Genomic DNA, 9118 nt, shown 5'->3' on the forward strand with positions numbered 1-9118 from the left:
TATATATATATATATATATATATATATATATATATATATATATATATGAGTTTATGTCCTCTACAACATTCACTTATAGTTATATTTTCAAGTTGGTTTTCTGCTAAGTGAATGTGATCGGATCCTTCCCCTTCTATGCTATACTCAACCCAATCTGTTCACAAATTCTTCATGTACATTCTATTTGAAACTCGTTCAAAATCTTCACTGTGTCCTTGTCAGCTGAAGAAATTGTGAACGGAATTTTTAACTTATTTTATCCAATTTTTGGCTTTGCTGCTCAAACCGTTCCGCATCCCACGACATACTTATCCACTCACCCACGATCTAACACGATCTCCACTTCTTAGTACGTGGGTGACACATGTCATGCGAATGAGAAGGGTCAGGGGCACGTTCGTCCAAATTCTTCGGGCGAACGGTTTTCACCATGGCTATAAATACCCCTCTCCCCTTCCTCACTTCTTTTACTCTGCTCGACCTCTCTCCAGCTCGATCTTATCAAACCCTAGCGCCACCGCTACTTCATCGTCGCAGGTGAGGAAGAGCTTCACTGCCTCGACCTCGTCGCCGCCGTACTCGTGCCGGCCGCGGAAATCTTCACTCCGCCGCCGCCGTAGCCGTCTTCCTTTGTCAAGTTAGGGCATGGAAGATCTACACAGACGAACTTCACCTCTCCATCTCTCAGTTCGTCGTGTTCTTCATCCAGGGTAATTAAAAGTTACTTTTACTGCCCTCTTTGATTCGAATGTTTTCTACAAAATCTTCAAAGGTGTTTTTCTTCAAATACTCACACACTAAAACACCTCTCATATCATCTGTTCTTGATTCGTTTCTCTAGGCTATGTTTTTCTTCAAGATTCCTCAAATGTGTGGATTTTTGATCTACACATCTCTGGAACCTAAGACAAAGAACGCTTAGTGAAATTCTTCAAGACGCATCTGGTCAAATTCCTCAAACTTGTTTTTTTTACAAAACCTTCTGAGAACGCATATGACCTCTCCAAATTCCTTGCAACTATACTCTGTTCACAGGTACTCATGTCAGCTGCTGAATCTCTAGGTTCTCATCAACTTAACTCATTTGCAGCGTTCCTCAAAGAAAAGTTGCATACTTCTTCAGAAAATCCAATTGTTCAAATTCCTCAACTGAAGAAAATGGCTGATGATAAGAAGCCACAGAAAGGAGAAAAGAGGGCTGAGGTCAACACAGCGTTTGAAATCCCTGATGACATATACAAAGATTACAACACTCCTGATGAGGCCAAGTTTGGAAAAGAGGACAAAAATCAGCGCAAGGTGCACATACAGAGGATAGAAAGGAGATGGCAAGAGAGTGCAGGGAGTACAGGTATGTTACTCCCAAGTACATGAAGAAATTTGCACACAATCCTCCATGCCCAAGACCTCCATTGGCACCTGGCCAAATAGCCGATCCCACCAGCCTCAAGCGTGGTGAGGATTATCCGGATGAATGGGACAAGCACCAAGCCAAGTTGGCTAAACAAGCAAAAGAAGCTGTGAGGAAATTCAACAAAGACTCTGCTGCTGCCGCTGCCGCTGAGGCCTCTGTCAAGCCTAAGAAGGCCATGTTAAAGAAGCCTGCGCACAAGCCAAGTGCTTCACCTTCAGTGGTTTCAAGGCCAAGTTCCTCAGCAATGCCCTCACGGCCAGAATCTTCAAAGCCATCAAGGCGAACTTCTCATGTTGCTCCTGTTCCTCCCAAATCCTCAGCTCCTCACAAGTCCTCAGCTGCTCCGACAAAGTCCTCTGCACCTGTGCATCTCGCCACATGTCAAAGGACCACAGGCACCTCAATTGCCTCAGGAGCTTCAGCTAGTTCCTCAGATGCATCAAATTCTTCAACGAGACCCTCTCTACTGAAGACAAAGGTCACTGCTGGACGAGGTCCTCGCCCTAGTCCTCAGAAGAAGCAGGTCGCCTTCCAAGAGCCGTCTCAAGAAGTCGAAGCTGATGATGATGAACTTGCTGAAATCATCAGAGATAGGCAAGTCAAGGCCGCTAGAGCCAAGGGAACAAATGTGCCACTACTTTTGGATCCAAAGTTGATCCTCGAATACATTGATGTTTGGCACAAGGACCCCAACACTCCCATGCCTGACTTTAAGCTGACTCCTGGCCAAAGTCACATGCTGACCCACTTCATTCAAGAAGAAAAATGGAAATTTGAGAAGGCCAGACAGATCAAGAAAGCGCAGTACAAGAAGGAGCGCTATTTGAAGAAAAACGTTGTCTCTATGACAATTAAAGAACTTGTCGCTGTTCAAACTGAGATCAAGAAACTCAGTGATGAATTTGACGCATACCACGCTAATTGGCTTGGAGCCAAGGTGCGCTTTGTGAAACTTGCGGATAACTTCACCTCAAATGTTGCAGCCCCAACGCAACAGGAAGTTCCTCAGGCTGAAGCATCTGCTCAGCCGACTGAAGAACATGCCAGCACCGCTGATGAAAATCAGGCTGCTGAAGAAAATGTAAGTTCCAGGGCTGATGACTGCATTCCAGCCGCTGAAGAAATTGCCAGGGCATCCACTAGTGGTGCGCCTAAAGAAAATGAAGAAGTCAGGGAAACTACATCAGTTGTGCGTGAAGAAAATCAACCAGATTCCTCTGCTCCTCCTGCACCTACACCAACTCCGATCCTTCCATCTGCATCAGATGTGAAGAAAACCAAGGCTGTAGAGCGTGCAACAGTGAAGAAAAGGAAAGCATCAGTTGCTTCAGATTCTTCAGCTCCAAAGAAGGTGAAGCCTATGACAAGTTCATTTGCAAATCCAATCGATGTTGTTCCAATCTCAACCATGCCATCAAAGGACCTTGTTCCTTTTGGTGAAGAATATGAGATCCCTAGCGGATCTGATGAAGAAAATCATTCTGCTACTTCGTCAGAGCAGATTGATGAAGAAATTGAAGTGGATGAGATCCCTTCAACACCTGTCCTTTCCTCGCCTCTGCCTCAGTTCACTGCTGAAGAGGCTGGCGTTGAAGAAATGGAAGATGAAGACGTGGACTTTGGCTGCTCCACACCAGTGATGAGTGATGAATTCTGGGAAAACCAGCATCCAAACTCTCCAATGTCACACTGTTGCAGCAAATACCTTAGTCCCCTGCACAAGATGTTCAAATGGGCTCTGAAGAAACTCACCCCACTTCATCTGTACGTGAAGAAATTCCAGCCACTAGTGCTGAAGAAACTACTGCTGTTGAACATCTGAAGACGCAGACTGCCACTGGAGAGAAACCGGAAATTCCACAGCCTGAAGAACCTGTGATTGAGATTCCTGAGGTCGTGATGCAACTCATTGACACTCCTCTACCCAAGCCAAATGATCCATTCTCCAGGAAGCAAAAATTCAAGGCTGATGATTTCTTCGGCGAGCACGTATTCTTCGAAGACTACAACCCTTATAACTCTGCTCGCGTTAGGAAGAGGCGTTTCTGGACAGCGAGCCAAGCCAATTTCTATTCCTTAGTGTTGTTCAACAAAAACAAAATCTTCTAACATGAGCACATTCCTCACGTGGATATGGAATCTCTGCCGTGCTTCATGCCAGTCCTTAGTGTTCTTCACGGCGCTGGACTATTAAACTTCTGTTCTGACATTTGCGATTGGAATGAAGAACTGATTCTTCAATTTTGTGCGACGCTGCACATCACAGGAGATTCTGAAGATGTGAATTCATGGGTTCTGGACTGGATGTCTGAAAACACTCACTACACAACACCAGCTACTGAATTGCTTCGTGCCTTCACCAACTTGATATTCTTCAGGGGTGTTAGTCCTCATATTCGATCCTTTTGGTCATTTGATGACAAAGGGGGAGAATTTTGAGTTAGTCTTCAAGCGGGTCTTTCTATATGGGCGTTTTTTGTTAAGTTACAACTCTCGTTTTTCTGAGACTTTATTGGATCGAGTTGTAAACTTAAACCCGATGGTGCTCTGATACTTTTGATATGTGTTTATGCATGCTTATTCCTCATATATGCTAACGCACGCATGCTGAATTACATCAGTCACCATATTTCATCATGCATTTCAAATTCTTCATTATGATATGTCAAATGCGTGTATGAATTACAAGATATAGGGGGAGATCTCCATGATTCTACTCTTCAAGTGTGCAATGCTTCAAAAGCAAATACCTCACCATGCACATATTCAGGGGGAGTTCTACTATATCTTGCAATAAAATTCCTCAATATCAGTACTTACACTTCATATGTTTATCCTCGTTGAAAACTTAACCTATATTGTCATCAATCACGAAAAAGAGGGAGATTGTAAGTGCATCTAGTGCCCCTTAGTGATTGTGGTGGATTGAAGACTTATAGGTTAAGGGACTAATGCGTTTGTGAGTGTACACAGGTCTATAAGTCTATGAGGAGTTTGATATTTGCAGAGAAAGTTGACCCCTAAAAATGAAGTTCTTCGACTCAAGACTTTGGATTTCTGAAGACTTTGAAAGTGAAGAAATTGGTGTGACCTTGAAGACTTGGTATTCATTCGAGGAACATGAAGCGTGAAGACTTTTGTTTTCATAGTTTCATTTTCTCTTTCTTGAGTCATAGGAAACACCGTACTGTTAAAGGGGGTCGAGGAAATACTAAGGAAAATTTCCATGTGATGCTCAACTCAAAATCCTACACCTAACAATCCCGTCGACTGAAGCCATTGGAAATCTCATACAGTCCAGTCATATTCTTCAGTGACAGAGACGAAGTTCTTCAGGTCTCTGAGGAATTTGTTCTGACTGAGGAGATAGGAATTTGCCAGTGCGGATTACCTACACAGTGAGGAACATGATAGCCCTGAGGATTTTGCTACTCAAAATTCCGAACGTTGCTGTGCTATGAGCCAGCTGTCCCAAAATATCTATCCACCTAACGGTCATATCATTGAAGGGCATTTATGTCTTATCATGTCGGGCTGCTCCCTAGGCTATAAATAGCCGCCCCCTACAACCACTAGCTGGTTGGCTGCTCCGAAAGAAACTGACACTTGTCATTTGAGAGCAACCCATCCTCCGAGGACTTTGAAAGAAAATCATCAAGTGAGGAAAACCCAAACCCAAGCACCTACAAACCCCAAGTGATTTAGTATCACTATATTGATCCTGCGTGGATCCGACGCTTGTTACCTTTGAAGATTGTGCTTCTTCCAGACGGTTAGGCGTCATGGTCTAGAGCATCCAAGAGGAATTGTGGATCGCCGAGTGACCAAGTTTGTGAAGGTTCGGAAGTCACCTGAAGACTTACCACGAGTGATTGGGCAAGGTCTGTGTGACCTTAGCTCAAGGGGAATACGGTGAGGACTGAGTGTCCTGGGCTACGTGTTCAGGACTGGGTGTCCGGGACTGTGTGTCCTCAGGTTTAAATACCTAGCCGCCCTAACCAGATGTACAACTGAGACATCAGTTGGAACTAGTCTACCAAATCATTGTCTTCACCAAGCTTGATGGTTCTATTTCCTCAACTCTTTCATTTCCTCATAACTGTGTTGTGTTCTTGTTCATATCTGTGCTTGAAGACTTTGACTGCAGATTTTCTCAATTTCCTCAGTTCAATTTCTTCAGTCTGTTTGTCTTCATCCTGTGTTATCCTGTGCTTACGCTTTCTGTACTCTGTGCTTGTCTTCATTTCATCATGATGACTATGCTTGTGCTTTGTTATGTTTACTTTTGAGTACTTATTCCGCTGCTAGTAGTTCTTCGCTAAGGAATTTCCTCAGCTGCAAATTCCTCAGTGAAGAATTCATAAAAATCGCCTATTCACCCCCCTCTAGTCGATATAACGCACTTTCACTCTAATCATCTAAGTGATTACGTGATCCAAATCAACTAAACCATGTCCGATCATCATGTGAGATGGAGTAGTTTTCAATGGTGAACATCACTATGTTGATCATATCTACTATATGATTCACACTCGACCTTTCGGTCTTAGTGTTTCGAGGCCATATTTGCATATGCTAGGCTCGTCAAGTTTAACCTGAGTATTCTACGTATGCAACTGTTTTGCACCCGTTGTATTGAACGTACAGCCTATCACACCCGATCATCACATGGTGTCTCAGCACGAAGAACTTTCGCAACGATGCATACTCAGGGAGAACACTTTTTTCTTGAAATTTAGTGAGAGATCATCTTATAATGCTACCGTTAAACAAAGCAAGATAAGATGCATAAAAGATAAGCATCGCATGAAATCAATGTAAGTGATATGATATGGCCATCATCATCTTGTGCTTGTGATCTCCATCTCCGAAGCATCGTCATGATCACCATCGTCACCGGCGCGACACCTTGTTCTCCATCGTAGCATCACTGTTGTCTCGCCAACTTATGCTTCTACGACTACCGCTACCTCTTAGTGATAAAGTAAAGCATTATAGGGCGATTGCATTGCATACAATAAAGCGACAACCATATGGCTCCTGCCAGTTGCCGATAACTCGGTTACAAAACATGATCATCTCATACAATAAAGTATAGCATCATTTCTTGACCATATCACATCACATCATGCCCTGCAAAAACAAGTTAGACATCCTCTACTTTGTTGTTGCAAGTTTTACGTGGCTGCTACGGGCTGAGCAAGAACCGTTCTTACATAGGCATCAAAACCACAACGATAGTTCGTCAAGTTAGTGCTGTTTTAACCTTCTGAAGGACCGGGCGTAGCCACACTCGGTTCAACTAAAGTTGGAGAAACTGACACCCGCCAGCCACCTATGTGCAAAGCACGTCGGTAGAACCAGTCTCGCGTAAGCGTACGTGTAATGTCGGTCCGGGCCACTTCATCCAACAATACCGCCGAACCAAAGTATGTCATGCTGGTAAGCAGTATGACTTGTATCGCCCACCACTCACTTGTGTTCTACTCGTGCATATAACATCTACGCATAAAACCAGGCTCGGATGCCACTATTGGGGAACGTAGTAATTTCAAAAAATTTCCTACGCACACGCAATGATCATGGTGATGCATGGCAACGAGAGGGGAGAGTGTTGTCTACGTACCCTCGTAGACCATAAGCAGAAGCGTTTATCAATGCGGTTGATGTAGTCGTACACCTTCACGATCCGTCCCGATCAAGTACCGAACATACGGCACCTCCGCGTTTAGCGCACTTCAGCTCGATGACGTCCTCACCTTCTCGATCCAGCAAGAAGGGCGAAGTAGTAGATGAGTTCCGGCAGCACGATGGCGTGGTGACGATGTTGGTGAAGAACAATCTCCACAGGGCTTCGCCTTAGCACTACGAAAACTATGATGGAGGATAAACTAGAGGGGGCGGGGTTGCCGGCACACGGCTTGGTGTTTCTTGATGTGTCTTGGGTGCTAGCCCTACCCCTCTATTTATATGTCGAGCCTTGGGGTCGAAACTTGGAGTAAAAGCCTCCACAAAGTTGGTTTCACCCGAAAGGCAAGAGTCCTTCTCGTTCTCGGACTCTAGGGCCAGACGCCAGGGACCATGGCGTCTGGCCCCTGGACTCTGCAAAACTTCCTTTTGAGCTTTCCAAAAACCTTGTGGGCTTTCCCTTTTGGCCCAAATAAAGTGTTCTCATACCCGAACATTTTGGGAAACATCCGGAACCCCTTACGGAGACCAAACACTATTATCCCATATATCAAACTTTATCTCTGGACCATTCTGGAGTTCCTTGTCATGTCCTTGATCTTATCTGGAACTCCGGACAACATTCGGTTACCAACATACATAACTCATAAATACTATATCGTCAACGAACGTTAAGCGTGCGGACCCTACGGGTTTGAGAATTATGTAGACATGACCGAGACACTTCTTTGGTCAATAACCAATAGTGGAACCTGGATGCCCATATTGGCTCCTACATATTCTACGAAGATCTTTATCGGTCGAACCGCATAACAACATACGTTGTTCCCTTTGTCATCGGTATGTTACTTGCCCGAGATTCCATCGTTGGTATCTCAATACCTAGTTCAATCTCGTTACCGGCAAGTCTCTTTACTCATTCCGTAATACATCATCCCGCAACTAACTCATTAGTTACAATGCTTGCAAGGCTTATAGTGATGTGTATTACCGAGTGGGCCCAGAGATACCTCTCCGACAATCGAAGTGACAAATCCTAATCTCGAAATACGCCAACTCAACAAGTACCTTCAGAGACACCTGTAGAGCACCTTTATAAACACCCAGTTACATTCTTACGTTTGGTAGCACACAAAGTGTTCCTCCGATAAATAGGAGTTGCATAATCTCATAGTCATAGGAACATGTATAAGTCATGAAGAAGCAATAGCAACAAACTAAACGATCAAGTGCTAAGCTAACGGAATGGGTCAAGTCAATCACATCATTCTCCTAATGATGTGATCCCGTTAATCAAATGACAACTCATGTCTATGGTTAGGAAACATAACCATCTTTGATCAACGAGCTAGTCAAGTAGAGGCATACTAGTGACACTATGTTTGTCTATGTATTCACACATGTATCATGTTTCCGGATAATACAATTCTAGCATGAATAATAAACATTTATCATGAAATAAGGAAATAAATAATAACTTTATTATTTCTTCTAGGGCATATTTCCTTCATTTCCGCATGGGTTTTGTTGGAAATATGAGCAAACTACTACGAAATTTAATACAAATAAACAAAAGATAAATCATGACGGCAATAGCAGAGATTAAACTAATCATGCAAACTAGCATAGTAGATGAACAGATCACATCTAGGGCACATACTAGAAGCATGAGTTCTACCATGATCTCGAACAAGAAGGATACAATCACATACGGTGCAGCGGGAGCAGCACCACCGGCATTGACGTTGTCACCCATGTCATCGAGGATGAGGTTGCCGAGGTCGGGGAAGAAGTCGTCGTTCACGAAGTCGTCGCTGCCAGCAGTCGCGCGAGAGTGCTCCCCAAAAACCTAATCTCCCCTCTCCCGTACAGGATCACGAGAGGCGGGGTTCCGGAAGCCTGCTGTCCCTTCTACCAGTGCACGCCAAAAGGAGGGATGGAGAAGACTTGCTTGGCGGCACAATGATCTGGAATGGTGGTGTGAAACCATATGAAACGGCGGCGGCTAGGGTAGAC

This window comes from Triticum dicoccoides, chromosome 4A (assembly GCF_002162155.2).
Source record: "Triticum dicoccoides isolate Atlit2015 ecotype Zavitan chromosome 4A, WEW_v2.0, whole genome shotgun sequence".
Taxonomy (NCBI): Eukaryota; Viridiplantae; Streptophyta; class Magnoliopsida; order Poales; family Poaceae; genus Triticum; species Triticum dicoccoides.